Source organism: Poeciliopsis prolifica, unplaced genomic scaffold, assembly GCF_027474105.1.
Source record: "Poeciliopsis prolifica strain line A6 unplaced genomic scaffold, Auburn_PproV2 SCAFFOLD137, whole genome shotgun sequence".
Taxonomy (NCBI): domain Eukaryota; kingdom Metazoa; phylum Chordata; class Actinopteri; order Cyprinodontiformes; family Poeciliidae; genus Poeciliopsis; species Poeciliopsis prolifica.
The window spans coordinates 239030-263457 of record NW_026562512.1 but is presented as its reverse complement, the minus strand read 5'-3'; the positions used below and the strand labels follow the sequence as shown (position 1 = coordinate 263457).

Here is a 24428-nt window from a genome sequence, read left to right as displayed (position 1 = left end):
CTTCCAGGTGCGGCCGCCAGCTTCCCGCGGCCTGAGGCGGAGGGCGGAGCGTTGCCGAGCGCTAGCAGAACTAAAGCAGGCAGATATTGTCCAATATGTAAATCATGTGAACACATCTTGTACTTATTTAACAGTTTTGAATACTTGAAAACTATATAAAGTTTCTTTGTGACTTGTTTCTGAGCAAAGTTTCTGGTCGGGTCGAACCCAAATGCTGCGCCTGGGTAAAGTATTCACTGCAGCCGGCCCACTGGTCTGTCGTTGGTTCTGGTGGGTTGGTTCTATGTTTATATCTGGCTTTCCTAGTTCACAATTTAAACAAATTGGTGTGAATACTTTTCAGAGTCAGGGGGAGGGGCTTAGCGCCGTCAATCACCACATGTACTCACTGCTCTTTATTACCAACAACTTTAATGCACTGATTAGACATAATTGAAGTTTCTGGAAGGTTCGCGTCCCGTTCATCAGCTGCAAATAAACTAACCCAAAGCTTTAAGAATGACGAATGCAGCAGACGGGCGACCTGTGCAGGTGACCCGCCTCTCGCCCAGAACGTTTGCTGGAGACATTAGGGACAAGGGGTTAGGAAATGGAATGACTAAATAGACATTTTTAAAACTAAATGTGTATTAATAAATGGGTTAGGGTTCAAAAAGTTGCATTAAATAAAATGAAACTGAATATCAAAAAGAAAAGCTGAATATATATATAAAAAAACTTAATATCAGTTTAAACTTAAAAATATAAAAAATCTTTCTACATATTTTTAAACAAAATATCTTGAAATAGACAAACTAAAATAATAAAATGTCTCAAAATAACGTAAAATATTAGTAGCATATCAACAGTGAAACATGGTGGTGGCAGCATGGTGCTCTGGGCTTTAAGCTGCTGGTTCTGCAGAGGACCGATGATCGAATCAGGTCTCTTCCGACTGACTCAGAAAAACAACAGGAAGGTTCTGGAGTGGCCTAGTCAAAGTCTTCACCACCTCGGTCCTGCATAGGAGGAAACAGAAGGAACAGACGAAAGTCCGAACCGGCAGCAGAACCGGGCCCGACCCGGCCCGGCTCATCTTGTAATATTCGTGTTGGCCAGCAGGGGGCAGCAGCGTCCGTCCAGGCAGGAAAACTCAACATGTTTTATGAGGTTATTATAGATTTTACTTCTACTTTCATTTCGTTCTCATGTTTTATTGTTTGTCTTGTTTTCTATTTTGGTTCTGATCCACTTGGACCAGATTACTCTTCCTTAAAGATCCAGGAGGAAGCAGTAATGATTCCTGTCCAGATCCGCTCAGCAGAACCGGTGGGGTTCCGACCCGTCCGGTGGGTTCTGGGGCTTGAACACAACCCCGGACTGGCCGGGTCAGCTGTCGTCAGTGAGGTCACGGGGTCACGGTGACGTCAGCCGCAGGACGACTGGCGGTTCTGAGGAGAGGCTTTGTGTTCTGCAGACCGAGCTGACCTCATCCGTAGCGGTCCAACAGAACCGAACCACCACCGTCAGCCCAGCAGAACCGTGGATCTGGACTGATGTGACGTCAGCAGAACTTTTTCAGACTCCATGTTTGTTCATCTCAGTTGAATAATCTGATGATGGTTCGAGGTTATTGTGAATTTAACAGATTAGTAATCCGGTTCGGTTCGGTTCCCCAGAAAACCGAACAGAAACAGAACCGTCATCCTATCGACGGTCCCTGAGGGTTCTAAAGGTTTTCAGACGCCTTCATGTTCCCCACATTTTGTCTCGTTTCAAACTTCAGTTGATTTGAATTTCTGTGAAAAACAGAAAAAAATGATTCCATCCATTTTCACCCTCTGGGTCAGGAGGTTCTGGTTCCTGTCCAGCTGCGTTCTGGCGAGAGGCGCGGTCACCTGGACAGGTCACAGTCTGTCACAAGACACACACACACACACAAACACAAACACACACACAAACACGCACACACACACAAACACACACACGTGGGAGAATTTATCAAAAATCAAAAATGATTTCAGATTTATTTTAAAATCTGAAAAGTGTGGTGTGCTTCTGTGTCCACCTGAGTCAGGACTTTAGAGAACGTCTACATACTGAAAAACTTCTCCAGCTCAGTCAGGTTGGATGAAGAACATCTGAGAACGTCAGCTCCATCAGGTATGGGCTTTGACTAGACCATGCTTTGAGCTAAATTACCCCATAACATTTTTGGCTGTAAATTCAGGCTGCTTGTCCTTCTGGAGCCAGAACCTCCTGACCCACTGCTGGTTCCTCCATGACGCTGGAGGTTCGTTACAGAGTGTCTGAGGTCAGAACCAGAACCTGCTGGCTCTGGTTAGCTTAAGTGACTTCAGAGGAAGTTTTGATGCATGTTTTTAAGCTCTGACTAGAAATGTGCCACACATGTTTTCTGATTTATTTGTAAAAAACAAAACAAACATGTTTTGCAACATTTTTTTGTTGTGAAACAGAAAAATGTAAAAACAACCTGAATACTTGAAAAGTAACTTTAAAGAGAAACGGTTGAGATTCGATGTCAGAATAAACACCAGAACCCGGACTATTGTCCAACCGAGCAACATTTATATTTATATAATTATTTTAAAATTATTCATTTCAATATAATGTTTTATTTATTTATTTAAATATAAATCATGTTATTTATTGGAATATTACTTATTTAAAAATATGTCAGTAATTAATAGTTTCAGCTGGTGAGAGCGTGCCCCCCCTGGCGGCCACCTCTGTGGACCGCCTCTGAACTTTAACATTAAAAAGTCTAAAATTATTAAAACTTTACACAGTAAACAGCTGATCAAATATGAAATGACTTTATTGTTTTTGTTGATCGTGCAGTTCCTCTGCCGGCCGCAGGGTGGCAGCACACCGGGGGGAGGAGCTCCTCCCTCCCTGCCAGTCCGCCTCCTCTCTCGGTCTCAACAGCCGCTGCCGCCTCGTTGTTCACTTCGACCCGCAGGTCAGAGAGTCCGAGCCGCAGAGTCCCGCACAGAACCCGCTTCTCACCGCGCCGCCGCCGGAACAACAGGTGGGTGACCCGTAAGTCTGGACCCGAACCCGAACCCGGACGCTCCTGGTCCGTCTGTCTGCCGGGGCGAACACGAGGCGTGCGCGGCTGCTCGGGTGATCAGGTTCGGATCGAACAGGGGGGAGGCTCGGTTCTTCTGGATTTGATAGCGTTTCTGTCGGTTCGGTTCGGTTCGGTTCAGACTGAAGGAGTTTCACCTGAAAGTTCAGGTTCGTCTGAGGAAAGTGAAACTGAAACTTCAACTGGACACCCAGAACCTTCAGAGCAGAACCGGTTCTGGTTGTTCGGGTTCGGTCCAGTTCGGTGTGGAGCTGTTGAGTCCCGGATCAGATCAAACCATGTTCTGGACCTCCCAGAACCTGAACTCGTACCCGGACCCGTTTTAGTTTTTAGAAGCACCAACATGTCATGATGTGCATTCCTCCACCGCAGGAAGTCCCTCCTCTGTCTGCACTCAGAACCAGAACAGAACCAGAAGCTGTGTGAGATGGTTCTGTGGACCAGAACTCAGTGACCCGCTTCCAGAGTTGCATCAGGATCCTTCACAGTAGAAGGACGTACAGTTCCTACAGAACCTCCAGGACCGGACCTGGAGGACCGGACCTGTTTGGTCTGGACCTGGAGGGCCGGACCTGGAGGACCGGACCTGTTTGGTCCGGACCTGGAGGACCGGACCTGTTTGGTCTGGACCTGGAGGACCGGACCTGTTTGGTCCGGACCTGGAGGACCGGACCTGGAGGACTGGACCTGTTTGGTCCGGACCTGTTTGGTCCGGACCTGGAGGACCGGACCTGGAGGACTGGACCTGTTTGGTCCGGACCTGGAGGACCGGACCTGGAGGACCGGACCTGTTTGGTCTGGACCTGGAGGACCGGACCTGGAGGACCGGACCTGTTTGGTCTGGACCTGGAGGACCGGACCTGGAGGACCGGACCTGTTTTGGTCCGGACCTGGAGGACCGGACCTGGAGGACTGGACCTGTTTGGTCTGAACCTGGAGGACCGGTCCTGTTTGGTCCGGTCTGATTTTCTCTTTGGAAAAGGTGGGAATCGCCATAGCAACCATTAAATGGATGGTAAAGTCTGTGGTTCTGGTTCTGGTTCTGGTTCCACAGATGCCACTGGGTCATGTTTTCCTTGGTAGATGTGTCGGAGATGAGACTGGACCCGGAATATTTCACACATCGGATCGGATCAGTCGGTGAAATCGGGTCTCTGGCTTTCATTGGTGGTTCTTTCCGGTTCTTCTGGGCTTCGTCTCGGTTCTGTTGAATGTTTTTGTTTTTCAACGTTGATGTAAAGAAAAACATTTGAACCGACTCTAAATATGGATACGATCAGTTTAACGTATCGATCGATTACCAATCTCCTAAAGTTATCATGCAGTTTCATGTGAAGGCGTAGAGGCAGTGACCGGACCGGACTGAACTGGACTGGACCGGACCGGAGGGTGTGGCTCCCCAAGATGGCTGTCAGAGTTTGGACTTTGTGTTCTGGATATGAACTGAGAGAATAAATGATCAGAAAAAGTTTCCTCAAGTCAAAATCATATGAAGTCTTTGTGACACCAACAGAAACGGGTCTGGAGGTTCTGGAGCCGGGTCTGAACCGGGTCTGGAGCCGGGTCTGGAACCGGTTCTGAACCAGGTCTGGAGCCGGGTCTGCAACCGGGTCTGGAACCGGGTCTGAACCGGGTCGTGGTGCAGGTGTCCTGCTCGCGGTTGCTCCAGCGTTTCCTCCGTGGCGTTCTGATGTTCTGGTCACATGACCTGAGGTGTGAGTTGAGTCGCCATAGCAACCCAGCTGTCCTGTTGCCTCAGGATGAAAGCAGAAGAACCGGATCCGGCCAGAAGAAGAACCATCGATACTTCTGCCTGCAGCTGCATTTAAATATTGCAGAAATGATTCTGAAAGTTCAGATAATGAGTCCAAACTGAGAATTATTGATTTATTTATCCTTACGTCGTTTTATTCAGGAATATAAAATGTTTTTCTCAGACCAGCCAATGAAACACCAACAGAATTTCTCAACAATGAATCAACTGTGAAGTTTAAGGATCTGGGAAACATTTTCACTCCAAACGAAGAAACAAAACAACAGAAACAGAAAGTGAGCGGTCCGACCATCCTGAAGAACTTCTGATGGTTCTGCCTCTGGTGGAAAAAGTCTGGCTCTGACGGATCAATGTTTAATCAGTGACCCAGTGCAGCGTTTTGATCGGCTGCGGCCCCGGCCCCCCTGACCCCCCCCGGCCCCCCTGACCCCCCCCTGGCCCCCCTGACCCCCTCCTGGCCCCCCTGACCCCCCCCTGGCCCCCCTGACCCCCTCCTGGCCCCCCTGGCCCCCCAGACCCCCCCCTTTCCCCCCTGACCCCCCCCGTTCCCCCTGACCCCCCCCTGGCCCCCCTGACCCCCCCCTGACCCCCCTGACCCCCCCAGACCCCCCCCAGTCGCTCCGGCTCTGGGTTCTGGTGAATGTGGGTCAGAGTTTCACGGCGGCCGTCGGTAACTCGGTCTCTTGTCTGTGACCTTGAGGAGTTTTGGGGCTGCTGGAGGTCGGACCGGAGCAGAACGTTTGGGTCCTGTTGAGTCACGCTCAGCTCGGCTCCAAACCGGATCATCCGGTTCCGAGGAACGTCGCTGCAGGGAATCGGACTGGATGGAGCTTTAACCTCTTCCTCACGCGACGAAGACGAGCAAAGGCTCAATGCTCCTCTTCCTCCAGAACCACAACCGGGTCTTGGCCTGCTCAGATTCCAGAACCAACCAGACAAACATCCACCAACCCAGACCCAAACCGGTTTGAGACCGTTTTATCGGTTTTGATCCATTAAAACTGGATCTAAAATCAGAGAAAACCAGATTCACATGTTTAAAACGGTCTGAATCTACATTTCAAACCAGATCTGGAACTGCTAAACCAGGGCTGCTCAGGTCCAGTCCTGGAGATCTGCTCCAACAGGATCTGGAACCGGGTGTGGAACCGGGTCAGGAACCGGGTGTGGAACCGGGTGTGGAACCGGGTCAGGAACCGGGTCAGGAACCGGGTGTGGAACCGGGTCTGGAACCGGGTCTGGAACCGGGTCTGGAACCTGGTCAGGAACCGGGTCTGGAACCGGGTCAGGAACCGGGTCAGGAACCGGGTCAGGAACCGGGTCAGGAACCGGTTCTGGTAATGAATGACTCGTTACCAGTTCAGAGCTGAGCCTGGTCTACTGCAGGACTGGACCTGAGCTAAACCTTTAGCAATCCAGATCCCAGAGCAGTGTGAACTGGGGTGTAAAAACCAGTTAGAAACCAGATCTGACACCAGTTTAAAACTGAGACGCAGAAATGAAAACATGATGACATCATCACGTTCCAGCCGTCGCCGTGGAGACCAGGTGGATCGCTCTGAGGGCGGGAAACGCTGCGCCCGCCCTCCGTCGCCATGGAAACGGGCCGCTCCTTTCTGGTCCAACTGGTTTTTCCTTTCTGTACTGGGATCTCAGCTCTTCCTCCATAAAGTGCACTGATCAGATTGAGGCAGAAAAACATTCAGTTTCCACATTTAAACCTTCATTGTTGAAGGCAGACAGTCTGAACTCTAGAAGTAAAATCTCTACGTAAAACATTAAATTATCAATCAGTTTATCAATCAGTTTATCAATCAGTTTATCAATCAGTTTATCAATCAGTTTATCAACTGCAGCAGGTTTGGAAGGTTTGGAAGTTCACAGTATTAGAACCGTTAGGGTCAGTAATGGACTGAAAACATCCAACGGCCTGTTGCTGACCTTACTGACCCTATTGCTGACCTTACTGACCCTATTGCTGACCTTACTGACCCTATTGCTGACCTTACTGACCCTATTGGTGACCTTACTGACCCTATTGCTGACCTTACTGACCCTATTGCTGACCTTACTGACCCTATTGCTGACCTTACTGACCCTATTGCTGACCTTACTGACTCTACTGGTGACCTTACTGACCCTATTGCTGACCTTACTGACCCTATTGCTGACCTTACTGATCCTATTGCTGACCTTACTGACTCTACTGGTGACCTTACTGACCCTATTGCTGACCTTACTGACTCTACTGGTGACCTTACTGACCCTATTGCTGACCTTACTGACCCTATTGCTGACCTTACTGACCCTATTGCTGACCTTACTGACCCTATTGCTGACCTTACTGATCCTATTGCTGACCTTACTGATCCTATTGCTGACCTTACTGACCCTATTGCTGACCTTACTGACCCTATTGCTGACCTTACTGACCCTATTGCTGACCTTACTGATCCTATTGCTGACCTTACTGACCCTATTGCTGACCTTACTGACCCTATTGCTGACCTTACTGACTCTACTGGTGACCTTACTGACTCTACTGGTGACCTTACTGACCCTATTGCTGACCTTACTGACCCTATTGCTGACCTTACTGATCCTATTGCTGACCTTACTGACTCTACTGGTGACCTTACTGACCCTATTGCTGACCTTACTGACTCTACTGGTGACCTTACTGACCCTATTGCTGACCTTACTGACTCTACTGGTGACCTTACTGACCCTATTGCTGACCTTACTGATCCTATTGCTGACCTTACTGACTCTACTGGTGACCTTACTGACCCTATTGCTGACCTTACTGACTCTACTGGTGACCTTACTGACCCTATTGCTGACCTTACTGACTCTACTGGTGACCTTACTGACCCTATTGCTGACCTTACTGACTCTTTAAAACATTAAACATTATTTTAGTTTCTTAAAGGTTTTATGGAGATATTTAACTCTTCCTGATTTGGGGCCAAAGTCTTGTAGTGAGAAGTTTCTAGGTTTGAATCCCAGCCTGGGGTCATCCTGGGGTCATCCTCCCTGGTACTACAGCTGTCCCCCACAGTCCAGAACCAGAACTTCTGGGTCAGCTTGTCTCTGCTGATTAATAATTATTCTGGGTTATTTTGATGCTTCTGGGATTTAACAGGAAAGCGTTCCCAGTCCTCGGGTCAGAACCAGCAGGTGTATCCGGGCTCCTGGTTCTGCTGACAGGTTTCACCCGGGTGTTGGGTATCAGAGCCTCGTCGTGACAAAACGCCGCTTCCCACCCAGAGCGGCGCCACGGCAGCGGATCGGGTTTCTGCTTTTGTTCCCATGCAAAGAGACGGCATGAATGCTGCTTTATGTCCAACAGAACCAGACCGGAACCACAGAACCGGACTGGAACCACAGAACTGGTCCTGAGCCGGACCGGAACCACAGAACCGGACCTCAGGGAGGTTCAAAGTGCTTCAGATAAAAACATCACGCGTTCATCAATGGAGAAACCAGAGACAAACATCGGCAAAATGATCAATACACATCAAACATATTGATCTCTGTTCCGTCTTGTGTGGATCAGAGTGGCTCGACCTGGTTCTAACTGGTTCTAACTGGTTCTAACTGGTTCTGACTGGTTCTAACTGGTTCTGACTGGTTCTAACTGGTTTTGACTGGTTCTAACTGGTTTTGACTGGTTCTGACTGGTTCTAACTGGTTCTGACTGGTTCTAACTGGTTCTAACTGGTTCTAACTGGTTTTGACTGGTTCTAACTGGTTTTGACTGGTTCTGACTGGTTCTAACTGGTTCTGACTGGTTCTAACTGGTTCTAACTGGTTCTAACTGGTTTTGACTGGTTCTAACTGGTTTTGACTGGTTCTGACTGGTTCTAACTGGTTCTGACTGGTTCTAACTGGTTCTAACTGGTTCTAACTGGTTTTAACTGGTTCTGACTGGTTCTAACTGGTTTTGACTGGTTCTGACTGGTTCTAACTGGTTCTGACTGGTTCTGACTGGTTCTGACTGGTTCTGACTGGTTCTGACTGGTTCTGACTGGTTCTAACTGGTTCTGACTGGTTCTAACTGGTTCTGACTGGTTCTGACTGGTTCTAACTGGTTATGACTGATTTTGACTGGTTCTAACTGGTTCTGACTGGTTCTAACTGGTTCTGACTGGTTCTAACTGGTTCTGGCTGGTTCTAACTGGTTGTGACTGGTTGTGAAGACGTTTTAAATTGTTAAACTTAAAACGTCTGTTAGTCGGTTTCATATATTGGTTCTGGTTCTGTTGGTCGGTTTCATATAGTGGTTCTGGTTCTGTTGGTCGGTTTCATATATTGGTTCTGGTTCTGTTGGTCGGTTCATATATTGGTTCTGGTTCTGTTGGTCGGTTTCATATATGGTTCTGGTTCTGTTGGTCGGTTTCATATAGTGGTTCTGGTTCTGTTGGTCGGTTTGGCATGCAGGATCACCATAGTGCCTCTAAGCAAACGGGTTCTCTCCTCCTGATGATGAGCAGTGAGATTGAGGAAGGCTGATGTTTATCTGCTGCTGTCTGGGTGGCGTCACCGAGCCGGGCGGGTCCGGCGCCTGGTACCGAGGAGGAGGAGGAGGAGGACTGTAGATCAGACTCGTCTGTGTTTCTTGTTTTAACCTGCAGCTCCAATCAGGAAGGAGAAGTTCCCCTAAGTTCATAATCACTGAAACTGCAGGATCTGGATCTGGATCAGGATCAGGATCTGGATCAGGATCAGGATCTGGATCTGGATCTGGATCAGGATCAGGATCAGGATAGAGACAGGTTCTCTGCAGATTTACATCAGTTTTTACTTAAAAACTGAAGCAGAACAAAATCATCATGCAGTCCAACTCCAGTCCTTTTGTTAGAAAGTCCGGTCCGGTTGGTGTGAATGCTAACCGACCTCTGACCTGTGGTCCTCCAATCTTGTCTGGTTCGGTTGAAGTGCACTCTGGTTCAGTTTCATTGTGAACGCCAAGCGGACTGGAGACCGCTCCAAAAGCAGGAAGTGGACTAAAGCACAGGGCATTCTGGGTAAATCCAACCAAAGCTAACATGCTAGCCTAGCGCTAGCAGCAGAAATGGCTCCTGGTCTTCAGCCAAAGACTCAAGAGAAATCACTAAACTCTGACGCCTCCATCTTGTTTCATCTGGTGAAGCAGGAAGTTGCTCTCAGTGTCTTCAGCGTTTTTAGTGTCGTTTCCTGCAGTGGTTGTTGGTGCAGCGCCCCCACAGGCCAGGAGGGGGACAGGCTGGTTTGGGTTAGAATCACAGCAGCTGGAGGTGGAGCAGAAGTTCTGGTTCTTATAGAACCTGGTCGACCGGGAGAAAAAACATTCTGAACATTTTATGAAGTTTCTTTGTTTTTCGGTTCTGTTGAGTCGAAACATCAAACTGTCTGAGTTTCCTCACCAACTCGTTTTCCAGCTTCTTATTTTATAAACAACTAAAAAAAAAAAGACAGAACATCATCAGACTTTTCAGGCTCTGCAGGTCCGGTTCTGACCGGTTCTGACCGGCACTGCTGCGGTACGTTTTTGTGGTAACAAGAATTCTGCAGTTTTAGAGACATACTGGGTTCCCTAATGGCTGCCGGCGGTACTGCAGGAGCTAACTGCAGGTTCTGCCCAAGAACCTGTGAACTATGCCAGAACCGGGTCAGGACCGGGCCGTGTTCCTCAGAGCTCCAGTTTATCGGTTGGTTTTGTTCTGCAGCTGGTTTTCGTTTTAAACACCCTCCGGATTCCAGAACCGCTCGTTAACCAGAACCTTCTGGGTTCCAGCAGCGCTCCGGACCGGTTCTGCTTCCCTCTCCCAGCTGCAGAACAAACGCTGCTTCTATTTTTAACGGCACCTTTATTTCAGAACCACTTCTTCATTTTTAACCATAAAAGTTTTGTTGTGCTTCCAACCAGATCCAGAACCAGAACCTGGAGTTCTGGGTGCCTCGAAGACATCTGCTCTTCATCATCTCACATGAAGAGCAAGAAAACAGATGAAAATAAGAGATTTATGAGTTTTGTTCATAAATTAAATGTAAAACTTGGAAAATATTTCTGAACAGAAACGGATCCAGTTGGAGAGAAAATATTAAAAATCATCTGAAAACCCGATTCGACCATGAAAGGAAACATAAAAGCTAAAAGTCATAACTAGGAGAACTAAAGTCATGACAGAGTTATTTCTTGTAATTAAACTTTAAAACTGAATTACAACTTTCTGTTGGGCTTTTTTTTTTTTTTTTTTCTGGCAGCAATGGTTTTCCATACAGCCAATTTGTCATTGCCTCTCCAATTAGAAAATCGCAGTAGTAGTAGCAATAACTAGCACCCAGTGACCCAGTTACTGCCCAACCGGGTCGGCTGCAGGGCTTCGCTGCGTTTTTCACCGGATCGCCATGGATTTATCGGACAGCGGAGCCTGGTGATGCATTCAGGTCACGCGCTGGATTTTCCACAGCCAGGAGTCAGTCGGTGGCGGCTTGTTTTAAACGGATCGATCTGAATGAGCTGCAGCTGGTTTCCACCAGTACAGCTACATGCTGGTTCCCATTACAACCAGCAGGCTGCTGGTTTTCAGTTGAAGTTTTAAAGCCAAAGAGAGTCGTGACTTTAAACATTAAACAGGAGATTAAGAACATTTCTGTCTCAAAACAACACTTTTAAAGATAATTCAGAAAATCTCCTTATTTATTAAAAGTAGTTAGTTTCAGAAAAGCTGAGCAGATTATCCAGGAATGGGAAATTAATTTCTAACTTTTCGGTTTTTCTCGGCTACATTTTAATTATTTCTGTAAAAACTTCATTTTTTTCTCTGTAAAATTTTTGTTGAAATATATTTTTATAATTTCTAGTTGTGTCATTTTTGAACATTTGAAGGAATCTGGTTATTCTGATGTTTAAGAAGCAGAAATTATATCAATCATAACTGAACTGAAAGTTTATTCAGGGAAAATAAAAGGTTTTTTATTCAGCAGATGGAAATATGTCAGTTTTATCTGCTGCTTTTATTTAAGTTAAATATCAGGCGGTGATCATTGTCATTTCCTCCCAAACCTCCCAGTGTTCCCATTATCCTTCAAACTGGTAGGTTTTATCTTCACCCAGACAGATTCCAGTTTCCCCAGTTTGAGTCGGGTTTATTGACTGAACAGTTCCAGATGAATCTCCTCCAGGAAGGCAGGAAATATTTCGGGGTGGGAGATGATTGAACTTTAACTCCTGAAATAAATCATCTGCAGAAATTTGAATATTAATGAGTTCCACCATAAATCACATGGCTTTTTGTTTGTTTCTGTTCATTTCTGTTTCTCCGCCTCATGTTTGCAGATAAAGCACGATGGGGAAAGGATGCCTGACCGTCAGCAAGTACTTCCTGTTCCTGTTCAACCTCATCTTCTTCGTGAGTTTTTCTGCTGTCTGACTCAATTACTTATAAAAATCTAAGTCTTTAGTTAAACTTGAAAACTGATTTTCTCAGATGTTGTTCATCCAACCTGACTGAGCTGGAGACGTTTCTCTGTCAAATGCATATAAAAAAAGCTGAATATCAATGCACTCCACACTTTTCAGATTATTATTTGTATAAAATTTCTTATATCCATGAATAATCTTCCACTTCAGTTTTTCTGACTTTATTAATTTCTTATCATTTGTAGAAAAAGAGCCATTGTAAGTTTGCAGGTTATTTTACAAACTGACATTTCACTTAATTAATAAAAGTAGAAAAATAGAATTTCCATCCAATTACTTTCAATTGTTCCTGTGATGTGGTTGGTTTATTTAATTTCTAAATGAATATCTAACACTGAAAAACTAAACAGAAGGGAGTTAATGCTAATATATTGATTTGTTTGTTTAGCTTAATAGTGTTGAAATGATTTAGATTCTGATTTCTGGAGACTTTGGACGATTAGAAGTTAAGAAACTTATAACTGAAATGCCAACATTTGGTAATGAATTAATGATCTGGAAAAAAACCGCCTCTGTGTAAAGGTTTTAAAAACTGAAAAGGTCAAGCTGAAACATGACAGAACAGTGGTGCTAGCTTAATAAGTTTAGCTTAGCTAGTGCAGTTTACCGTTAGCTAAAACAAGCTAACAGCAGGCAAACATAAAATCTTTTTTAATTTCACATTTTATTCAGACGTGTTTGATTCTTGTCATATTTAATAAAGAAATAATAATAAGGCGGATTCCTCTCCAAAGCTAATGTTAGCATGATTCAGATGTAGCGGCTAATTTTCTGGCTCATTTTAACTGTCGCAGTTTTTAAATGAAAGTGTTTGATGTTATGTCAGAGATTGTTAGCCTCTGGAGCTGGTCATTGTTCAGTTGGTGTAGACGTTTATTTTGGCGAGCCGTTCTGACTCTTTTCTGTCGGCTCTGCAGCTGCTCGGCGTTGCCATCCTGGGCTTCGGCTCTGGCTCCTCCTGGACAACGAGAGCTTCACCGTGGTCATCAGTAAGTGTTGCATCCGGCTTCCCGTCATCCTGACCAACTCTGCTCACTTCCCAGCTTAAACATTTCAGATGTTTTTCTGACTAAAGCTTCTTGTTCTTTGAAGCTGCGTCTTGTAAACTTGGTTTTCTTTGTTGGTGAAGAGAAAGTTTAATACAGCCAAACTTTTTCTCCTTCTCTTGGCGCGGACAGAAAAAATGAGCTGCAGATGTTTAGTGAAATCAAAATCTATTTCCTTAAAGCGATTCTTTCTCTTGGCTGGACTTTAGTTTGACTAAACCACAAATGAGGAAGTCAGAATTTAAATTTTATTTATACTGCAGTGAAACCAGAATAGCAGGGTCACTTTACATGACTTTTTTTTATCCACAACTGATTATCTACTTCACTGACTAAAATAAAAACATCTCCTGACTCATAAATACAATTTACTTTAATTGAAGATGAATCTTTAAACTGCTTCATTTTTCTTCTGGGTTTGATGTTTATAAATTCTTTAGTCCAGAATGACGCTGAATGTGAGAGACAAGCAGCTTTCTCTGTTATTGGAGGGTTTTTTAGTTTTTAAGCAGCAGTCATTCAGCACAACAATGCTGCAAACCGCATCCTGACTCTCCACTAGGGGGCGTGTTTGAGTGAGGCGATGTGATACCTGAACCAGGCTGAGAAACGAAAACTCAAACAAAACCTCAACTGCAGTACCACCGTTTTCCCCAAAGAGGGCAGCACCACGATGGTTTTAGGTAAAAATGTTGCAGAAAAACGCACAATTTGCATAGAAACATGCAGATAGAATCCTGAAGCAGCAATTTTACAGTTTATCTGCAACAAAAAGTTGATTTGGGGTATAATTAATCTTTAAAAGATGGATAATTTCAAAGGACTAAAGCAGATTCAGAACTCTGACATGATTAATATCCAGGCTGAAACTTTAGAGTTGTAACTAAGAAATGGCGGCCAAGAGTCATGACTTCCTGTCGGGTCTGCTCACCGCGGCGGTTTGACGCAGTCAGAGCCGCAGTCAGAGCCGCAGCTGCTGCCGATCATGATGATCAGAGATCAGCAGCAGGTTGAGAGGAAGACGCTCTGTCTCAGTTTCACCTCCTTCACAGCGTTGTGTGTTTGCAGAGTTTCTGTGTATTTACGTGTTTTGGAGTTTGCATCGTGCATGTTTGCTGCGCGTTTCCACCGGTCGGCCACCGTACTGCAGATCATGAAATCAGCCAGAACTAACCAGCGCCAGCTCGCATTGGGTCATGATGAGGGGATGTTTCCAAAGCAACCCGCTGACCGGTCAGACCAGGATTCACCGTCATTACCTTGTGGTTTCATTTAACCAGCAACGTGGAATCATGACGTAATCATCTCACGCTGTGATTAACAGCTGTGCGACATCCTGACGCAGCGGTTAAGCAGCTTAATGAGTTTTACACGGACCGTGTTGTAGTTACTGCAGTTGCTTTAAATACACTTTGAAACAACGACAACGCGTGTATATCTATCTACTTATCATTGAAAACAACTTAATTACTTATTTTCTTCACAACTTGTCACGTGTGCTGAACTGACGGCTCCTGACTGTCGGATTGCTTAATGCGCATACGCAGGCCTGCACGTATGCTACTGTGACGCTGATCTGCTGGAACCCCGGCCGGTCCTCCTGGCTGCAGAAAGTGGCCAACCGGGTTTCGTGTTCATGCTGTAAAGAGCTGAGCGCTGATGTGACGCAGTGAGCGGATGAGGAGAAAGAGACGCGCAGTGTCAGCGGACATAAAGGCTGTGAAGCAGAATGACGAGCCGAACACTGAGCGAGTGTAACGGCGCGGGTTCCGGGCCGCCGGCGTCACTGAGGACGTTTGTCCGCTCAGCAGGTGTCCTCCGCCGCACACTGGCTCCTTTCTGCTGCGGCCAGCATCACCATGCATCACATCACCGCCTTACTCATCACCGCACACTCGGCCCACTCTGCGGCGGCGCTGCGCCCTCAGGGCTGCCCAGCTGTGTGCCTGAACGTAAATAATACGTATTGATGTTCAATGGGGCGTTTCATGAAGTGACGTCCGCAGCGAACCAGTGATCAACCAGACTCAACCAAGATGGCGCTGAGTCAGACGGAGGAGAACTTTAGTTTCGAGTTCATGGAGTCGGAGTGTCAAGTTTCACCGCAATGATTTGGTTTCGGTTAGCTTCTCACGGAACAATAAGTGCTTACTTTTCAGAGTGTAATGTTACAGATACTACAAAGGAATTAATTCATTATAAATGTCACTGTTTGAAGCTACATTTTTACTTTTAGTGACTAAATATGTAGTTAACAAACTCGCCATTTAGTTTGAAACTAGCTGCTTAGGATGAAGCTAAATATTTACCTTGCTAACTAAATAATAGCTTGCTAAATATTTGGTTCCAGCTTTCCTTTTTTGCTGGGATTATTTATAATGACACAGGTTTTATTTCTATTTGTAGAAGTTCTGCTAATATTTTAAAGCAACGAAACCAGAATTTGAAGCCGTTTCACAACTTAGATTAGCGTTTAGCATTGCTAGCACTGCTAAAACATGGCTCTCAGATCTTCCAAACCCAGCTTGGTTCAGCTAATCTTCCCTGCTGGCCCAACCCGGCAGCACTTGCTGTGGTGAGAAGGGTTTTTGTTTGTTTGTTTTACTTTGTCAAATAAAATTTTAAAAAGTTTCAATCAAACTGAAACTTGCCTCTTTCTGGCTGATTAGTTTGTTGCATCTGTATTGAGGCCACAAAGGCCTGATAACTGCTACGACAGAAACTACAGTCCAGACTAGTTTAGGATCCTGATTCTGCTGTTTAGATTTAGGAAGAATTAACATATTTTGGCTCAGAATGGAGGAAAATAAATTGTTGTGGCCTGATTATGGTGCTGCAACATGTCTGATTTTCCCATCATGCAAAGCGAAACGTTCTGCTCCAGATCTGATCATCTGAATCTCATCGATAAGGATTTGGTTTTTTGTTTGCCTTTTAGTCACTTTTAGTTTGGTTCCCCAAAGCTCCTTACTTGGACACTTGACTTTTTAATTTTTTTTTCTCTTTCCAGTTGGGTTGACCTTTTAAAAGCCACGGATGGCTTGAAATGTAACCTTTTTTATGTCGTGTAAAACAACAACTTGTCCATTCCTGAATGCTACCAGAATACATTCAGTGAACCTGAAGTGATACTTTTTAAAAACGTCTCGTATCATCAACAAGGCTCTAGCAGAAGTGAGCCTGGAAACTTTTAAGTCACAGCCTTCTAAGAAACCGCAAGTTTCTGTTAGCGCTTCCTCCGGCTACGGGCCTGCTAAGGTCAAACCAGCTGTTCTGTTTGTTGGTTTTCAGCAGTGGTGGTAAAACTATAACACATTCTGCTGAATAAAGTTCAACATTATGTTGAAGTTTTGGTTTTCAATGGCTAAGAAGAATATTGTTGGCTTTATTTAGAGGTTTGCGTACCAAGCAGCTCCATTTCCTCCCCTCACCTTCTTCCGCTAAACTTTATTAAGCAAGTGGTAAGTAAGACTGCTGCTGCCGTTTCTCCTCAGATAACGTGACGTCTGTGAAGGTGGCCTGCTACATCCTGGTCGCAGTCGGTGCGTTCTCCATGCTGATGGGCTTCGTCGGCTGCGTGGGAGCCATTTACGAGATCCGCTGTGTGCTGGGCCTGGTGAGTCCTGAAGCTCATCCAGATTATTCCCTCTGCATCTCCCAACAGATTATTTCAGAATAACTTTGTTTGGTCCGATCAGGATTCCTGCCTAACTTGCCTCCTCTTCCTCAGTACTTCACCTGCCTGGTTCTGATCCTCATTGCTCAGATCGTAGCCGGTTCTCTTATCTACTTCCAGAAGGAACAGGTAAGTGATGTCACTTCCTCTCCAGTCATATTAGTGTCTTGAGGCTTTCAGTTTCTCTTCTAGGAAATGTTAACTGCAGCCGACAGTTCAAGTTCACCTCACTGCAGCTAACAGGAAGGGCGACGAACTGCTGTCAGTCTCAGACCTTATATGGAAACAGGACTATTCCACTGGGGAAGTGAAGGGGGCGCTATTTCCTAGATTATCCATGTCTCCCGTTTCTATTTTCCTGTGAAATCTGATATATTTTCACCTTTAAGAAGGATTTTCACTCTCAGTATTTGAACTTCTCTCTTTATTTACTTTATCTCACAGTTTTAACAGATTCTGTAGCTTCCTGTGTTCTTCTAAATTTCCTCCTGAGTCTTATCTTTTCAGGCCTGATGCTGCCTCTAGTGGCGTGGGAGGTAACACAACTAATATAATTACAATATTATTCACTATGAATTCAGCATTACTGGCACTGTAAAAGATAAACTATAACACATCATAGTTTTTCATTTTCTTAAGGAAGTAGAGGTAATTAAATGAGATAAACTAAACCAGGAAGTGATTCCAGTTTCTCTCGATGGCCAACCTGTTGAAACTGGCAAATTTTAAATTCCTGGTGTCGTTCCTGGACATTCAGCTCGACTTTGCAGAAAACACTTCCTGTATCTTTAAGGACTTTCTCAGAGACGCCATCTTTAAGAGGATCTAGTGATCTCAGGGTTACCCAACTAGAGCTTGTTGAGCTAAAATGTTAAAATGTTGTTTTAACTTGAGTTTTAACTCAAGTTAAAACAACATTTTAACTCAAGTTTGAACTTTTCATCTCCTCGGCTGGTCCGTCTCATGAGCTGCAGATTAACAAGCTTTTAATGAAACTTTCAGTGGCAGGTAAAACAGCAGGTAAATGGTGGTGAAACCAGAACCAACTTTATCTCAACTGTTTGCTGAAAGATGATGGAAGATGCAGGAATATTTTAGCAGAGAGCATCCATCCTCTTTCTTCATCAGTTTGACCTCTGACCTCATGACCCGTCTCTGTTTTCCTCTGGTAATAACAATCTATTAGAAATCATTTATTGGGCAATAATTATTCTTTACCAGCTAAATGATAACATTTACCTCCAGCTTGCTGAGTGTTTTACTATATTCACAAATTATTGATAATGTGATTCTATGAATAGGATTTATTGTTTTAGAGTCAAAGGAAAATTTCCATGTTGATAGACTAAATAGTTTCATCTTATTTGTTCCTATATTAGACTCTACCAACAAAAGTCTCTCAGAATAATATACATGGCAGCGTAAAAACAAAACTGTGAATTTTGGCTTGTATCTGTTTAACAACCTGGTTATTTGTCCATGAACCTTTATTTGTTATTGACTTTTGATCAATTCAATTTCTGATATATACATTGCAAATTGTATTTATTTATAGTTGATTATGTTGTTTTTATGTCTCCTTGTATAATTGATGAATATAGATATTATTTATAATGTATAAAAGTATTATAGCATTTAATCAGCTCTACATCCTTAAGGAAATGAAAAGGTATGGTGTTTTACACAATATTTATATTTTATAGTTCCAGTAATGCTAAAATTAAGAATAAATAATAAAGACTTTGTGATATTCTGACTTAGTAATGCAATTAATTAGTTGTGTTACCTCCCCACGCCACTAGAGGCAGCATCAGGCCTGAAAAGATACGACTCAGGAGCAAATTTAGAAGAACACAGGAAGCTACAGAATCTGTTAAAACTGTGAGCTAAAGTGAATAAAGAGAGAAGTTCAAATACTGAGAGTGAAAATCCTTCCTCATGATGAAGACAATGGTCCGCCCCGCCCCTTCCTCTTTGCTGCCGCAAGTCTTTCTCTGGCAGTTTGTGGTTAGACCAGGAAGCTCCCTGATTGGCTGGTTGGTCATAACCAGCCAATCAGTGGCAGGAGCAGAGCAGGAGCGGCAGGAGCTGGTGCTCTGGCGCCCCTGTTGTTCATACTGGGGCGTTTGTTTTAAGCTGCTGCATATTTTTACATTTTTAATCATATTGTGTTAGCCTTTCTCTCTCCCAATATTTTCAGTGAATTTATAAAATAGTTTTTAATTAATAATTATTTTATGTTTAGATTAAAAGTACTTTTTTTCTAAAATACCTTCAGAATGCATAATGAGTTTGTGCTGCATGAATAAATGTTTAAAAAATATTCATTAGCGTCTGTACAGGCAACACAGAAAGTTAATCTTTGAACAAGTAAAAAACAAATGTTAATTACTTTCTATAATTAATAAATACATAAAGCAATACGGAAATAAAATTATAGAAACAACCCTCAAATATTAAAAAACATAAGCAGGAAGGAAAATAGTAAATAAAAGCATAATTAAATTTAATAGAAAAAATAAATGTGTTCAAAATATTTAACATTTATTTTAAATTTATTTTAAATTTATTTAATTTAAATTTTTTTCTTTTTTTAAATTTAATTTAAAATTTTTATTTTCATTTTTTTAAATGAAAAATTACCAAATTAAAAAGGGAAATATAAAGTGAAAATATTTTACAGTTGATTAAAAAATAAATTGCAAAGATGAGAAATAAAAATAAGAATGAATGAAGTTGTTTATATAAAACTTATACAGGAAGCAGATTTATTTTATTTATGCGTTGGTTTTTCATCCGAACCGAATCGGATCGCCATCAGAACCAAACAGGCATTTTTAACTTGTCTTCCAGCTGCACAATGAGATGTCAAAGGTCATCAGCGAGGTGCTGGAAGGTTTCTCCGACAACAGCACGAGCACGGAGCGAGCCTGGAGTTTCATCCAGAAGAACGTAAGTTCACGCCAAGCAGCCTGTTCTGTTTCTGTTCGGGTCGGAAACCGACCCGAACAGAAACAAGTTCCTTTAGCTGTTGTTTTGATGACCTTTGACCTCCCTGCAGATGGAATGCTGCGGCTGGACAGGCCATGAGGACTGGAATGTGAACCAGGTGATCAAAAACAGTTCGGAGTTTCTGTTCCCCTGCTCCTGTCAGAACGTCTCCATGACCGAGCCGAACCTGGCCGAGTCCGACCTGGAAAACAGTTGGCTCTGCAAGTCCAAGACGGCCGACTGGCCCGTTTACAGCACGGTAAGAAAGAACGCCGTCCGGTTCAGTCCCACCAAACACGGCTCTATTCAATTCCAGTTGAACCCGTTTTTATCCGATTTGTCTGGCTGAATTCCCGTCTGGTTTCTGCCTCAGGGTTGCTCTAAGAGCGTGGAGAGCTGGCTGCTCACCAACATCGCTGTGGTGCTGGGAATCTGCATGGCGGTGGCATTCATCGAGGTACGATCTGTGTTTCCTGAGAACATCGCAGAACAAACAATATAGAACAAACATCATAAAACAAACGCCGCAGAACGAATGCCGTAGAATTTACACTATAGAACAAACACTATAGAACAAACGCCATAGAATTTGAAATTTAACTTCAAGTTAAATTTGAAGTTCTGTGTCTGTTGTTGGAAGGGAAACTTTAGGAACATAAATGATCAAAGAGGGAAGCTAATTGGCCCATTATTGCAAATGTTGGTTGAACATATTCCTCACATATTACACATATTTGTAGAAGTGCTTTGATACCATCTAGAGGTCGGAGGGTGAACTCCATGGAAGTAACCTTAACTCAGAGCAAGGTTGTGTAATAAAAAAGTTTTATCATTGTCTTCTACAACTGACATATTAAAACAGACATGTAATCATAATTACTTATTCATCATCATTTATATGTTATTCTTTCATACTCTAAAGTAATCCTTTGGTTCAAAGTCACATACTTTAAATATATATGCAGAGAACTTTCCATTTCAACAATTATACTTTACTTACACATGTTCTGATTAATACTAGAATTAGTCATCTCCATTCTTCAGCTGCTGTGCATCGCTAAAAAGCTTCAAACCCAAAATTAGAAATAACCTTTAGAATATTGAATTCCATAAACATATTCTATACTGTAACACTAAAGGCTTTTATTGTGCAATGGAGGTTAAAAGCTTCTGGGCTAGAAAACAACAGTTTCTAAAAAACAAACATTAAAGCTCAAATAGTGAAAATAATTACTAGATCTGGACTTCAGCAATTTGATTTTTATAAAGTTAAATTCTGTGAACAGAGTGCTGCTGTGTGACGTTTCCGTTCTTCTGCTGGTTAAATTTTGTTCGCTCAGAAGTTTGATTGCAGTTTCATCTAATTAGTGGCAACACTTTGTGATAAAGGCTCCACTTGGAGCTGCTGAGTGAATTCAGGGAGAGTCTGGGACGGAGTCCGGTTCCCCGAGGAACTCCTGGGGTCCCCGAGGAACTCCTGGGGTCCTCGAGGAACTCCTGGGGTCCCCGAGGAACTCCTGGGGTCTGGGACGGAGTCCGGTTCCCAGAGGAACTCCTGGTGGTCCCCGAGGAACTCCTGGAGTCCCCGAGGAACTCCTGGGGTCTGGGACGGAGTCCGGTTCCCAGAGGAACTCTGGTGGTCCCGAGGAACTCCTGGGTCCCCGAGGAACTCCTGGGGTCTGGGACGGAGTCCGGTTCCCAGAGGAACTCCTGGTGGTCCCCGAGGAACTCCTGGGGTCCCCGAGGAACTCCTGGGGTCTGGGACGGAGTCCGGTTCCCAGAGGAACTCCTGGTCCCCGAGGAACTCCTGGGGTCCCCGAGGAACTCCTGGGTCTGGGACGGAGTCCGGTTCCCAGAGGAACTCCTGGTGGTCCCAGAGGAACTCCTGGGGTCCCCGAGGAACTCCTGGGGTCTGGGACGGAGTCCGGTTCCCAGAGGAACTCCTGGTGGTCCCAGAGGAACTCCTGGGGGTCTGGGTCGGACAGGAATGCTGAGCTGCTCCTGTTTTAACCAGATGTTTCTGTATCTGCAGCTGCTGGGGATGATTCTGTCCGTTTGCATGTGCAGAAACTTCCAGGAGGATTACAGCAAAGTTCCCAAGTACTGAGGAACTGGGAGGAACTGGGGAGAAGTTCAAACCAGTTTCAGCCTGGATTTGCTGAACTTCTGTCCATATGTTAATAATGAGTATTTTCTTTGTTTGATCAGATTTTCCTTTTGCTTTTGTCAGACTAGTTTCCTTTAAGCACTTTAGAAACGTTTGTAGTTTTCGGATCTGAACGATGCTGAGAATGAAATTAGAAATTTGATGAATGGGTGGAGTAAAAAGCTAGCAGCTCTTCCCAGTCCTCCCAGTCGGAGAAGCAGTCCTGAATCGGATCTCCGCTGGTTTTTTACTCCCCTTCTGACATGTGAAATGTTTTTAGTACTTTGTACATAATTTAAAGGATTATTTCTATGAACTTCAGCAGATTTCCTGTATTATTAAAGATTTCCTCCTGACTGTCTGGGTTTAGTGGTACTATACATACTGGTTTCCAGTTTAAACTTTAGCTTCACAGCCAGTTTAACTCTGAATTTAGTAGAGAGCTGACAGAAACCTTTGAGCCTCGCTGTATTTTTTAAAGTTTTATAATGTCTGAATTAAAAGTGGATTAACTTTGTAATAACTAGTGGGATGAAAACGTTGTGGAGGGGAAAAGTACTCACATCATTTATTGTGTTTTTGTCAATAAACTGAATAAAGTCCCATGTTGGAGGATTCATTGTGTTACCGGTTGGAGCGTGGTTCTGGTTCTGGTTCTGGACTCCTTTCACCATCTGCAGGATCCTGACCCTGATGTGACTTTGACTCAAAGTGAAGCTAAACTTTTTACTCCACTGGTGAAGAAAACAGCAGAAAGTTTTCCTGCAGGTCTGAAGCTGGACCTGAGCCGCGACCCGTTTGGCGTCTTCAGGACTCGGTTCTGATCCGGCTGTTGGTTTCTGGGATTCAGTGACAAATAAGGCCATAATGTTATTAATAATTAATAAATACTCCATCAAATAAACAAATGTCCACACAAATAAAATAAAGATTTTAAATATTTTCTAACAGTAAGTAATTGACAAAATGCTCCTTGTTGTCATTATTTTTTTATGTATATTTTTTTATTTGAATAAATACCACTTCATGTTTTATTCTGTGGAATTTTATTTTTTAAATCCATTTGATAGCAGATTTTTTTTCCATGTTCTATTTAAATGAGGTGAAGTTTTCTAAGTAGCTTTATTAAATAAAAGTCAAATAAAAACAAATACGTAATTAAATGCATAAAATTATCTTGAAATAAAATCACAAATGATGAAATTGACTATATAATCTCATTATTAACGTCTTTTTTTACCTTTATTTTCTCTTGTTTTATCATGAGCATATTTACGAAGCTAATACGCAGATTTAGCTCCATAAACGTATTCATTGAATTAAGTTGAATAAACGCCTGCCCATATTTAGCAGCCCTACAGGAAGCTGGTGATAAACATCCGTGGTGCTTTTATTCTGAAGAGCCAACCGGAAGCGGCTCCTGTCGGTTCGCCCCTCAGCGCGGACAGAGCCGCAACGACCCAGACGACCTGAAGGTTCTGGACCTTCAAAAGAACCCAAACCAGGAACCGGGTCCTGGTACCGACCAGAACCCGGAGCAAACTGGACTGGATCCGGAAACAACAAAAATAAACTGAAAAATATTTTCGATGTTATTCAGATGTTTTAGATGCTTTGATAGAAAATGTGTGATGTTCAGCAGCTTCTGTCAGATAAACTCTTGACTAACAGATTTTTCTTTTCAGCAATAAATGAAACCTCTGTGGAAATGAATCAATTATTGTCGATCCAAAATTTTAAGAGGGTTTTAAGGTTTACTAAAATGTTTTTAGTTTTTCAGGTTTCAATTGAAACAAAAAAGATTTGGTGAATTTTGAGAAATAAAAGCATAATTTAAGTCTGTCTGTGAAAACACTTAAGGTTTTTATGAAAGTTTAATGACTTAAAGTGAAAATAAAAACAGAAGTTTCACAAATGAATGAAACCAGATGTGGTTGCAGAAATTGATGATGGATACTTTTGCAGGAAATGTTTTCTGTTCATAACATTAATTTGTGACAGTTTCACCAAAATTAAAACAAAAAAGTATTAATTTACCGTATTTTCCGGACTATAGAGCGCACCATACTATAAGCCGGAGCTACAATTTTGGGGAAAAAACTGTAAGCTGTATATCACCGCTCTCGGTTTTCCACAAGGATCCAGCAGAGGGCGGCAGAGGGCAGCGTCCTGATAAAGCTGCTGGGTGAATGACGCAGGCCTCTGTTTCCATGGTTTCCTTCACACCGGGTTTACA

The 24428-nt window shown here is 43.6% G+C and overlaps 1 pseudogene; it reads left to right on the top strand.

Annotated features, from left to right (window-relative positions):
• The first annotated feature begins 2876 nt into the window (after nucleotides 1-2876).
• LOC129355548 (CD82 antigen-like) lies at nucleotides 2877-22795 on the top strand (annotated as a pseudogene).
• The last annotated feature ends 1633 nt before the right edge of the window (nucleotides 22796-24428 follow it).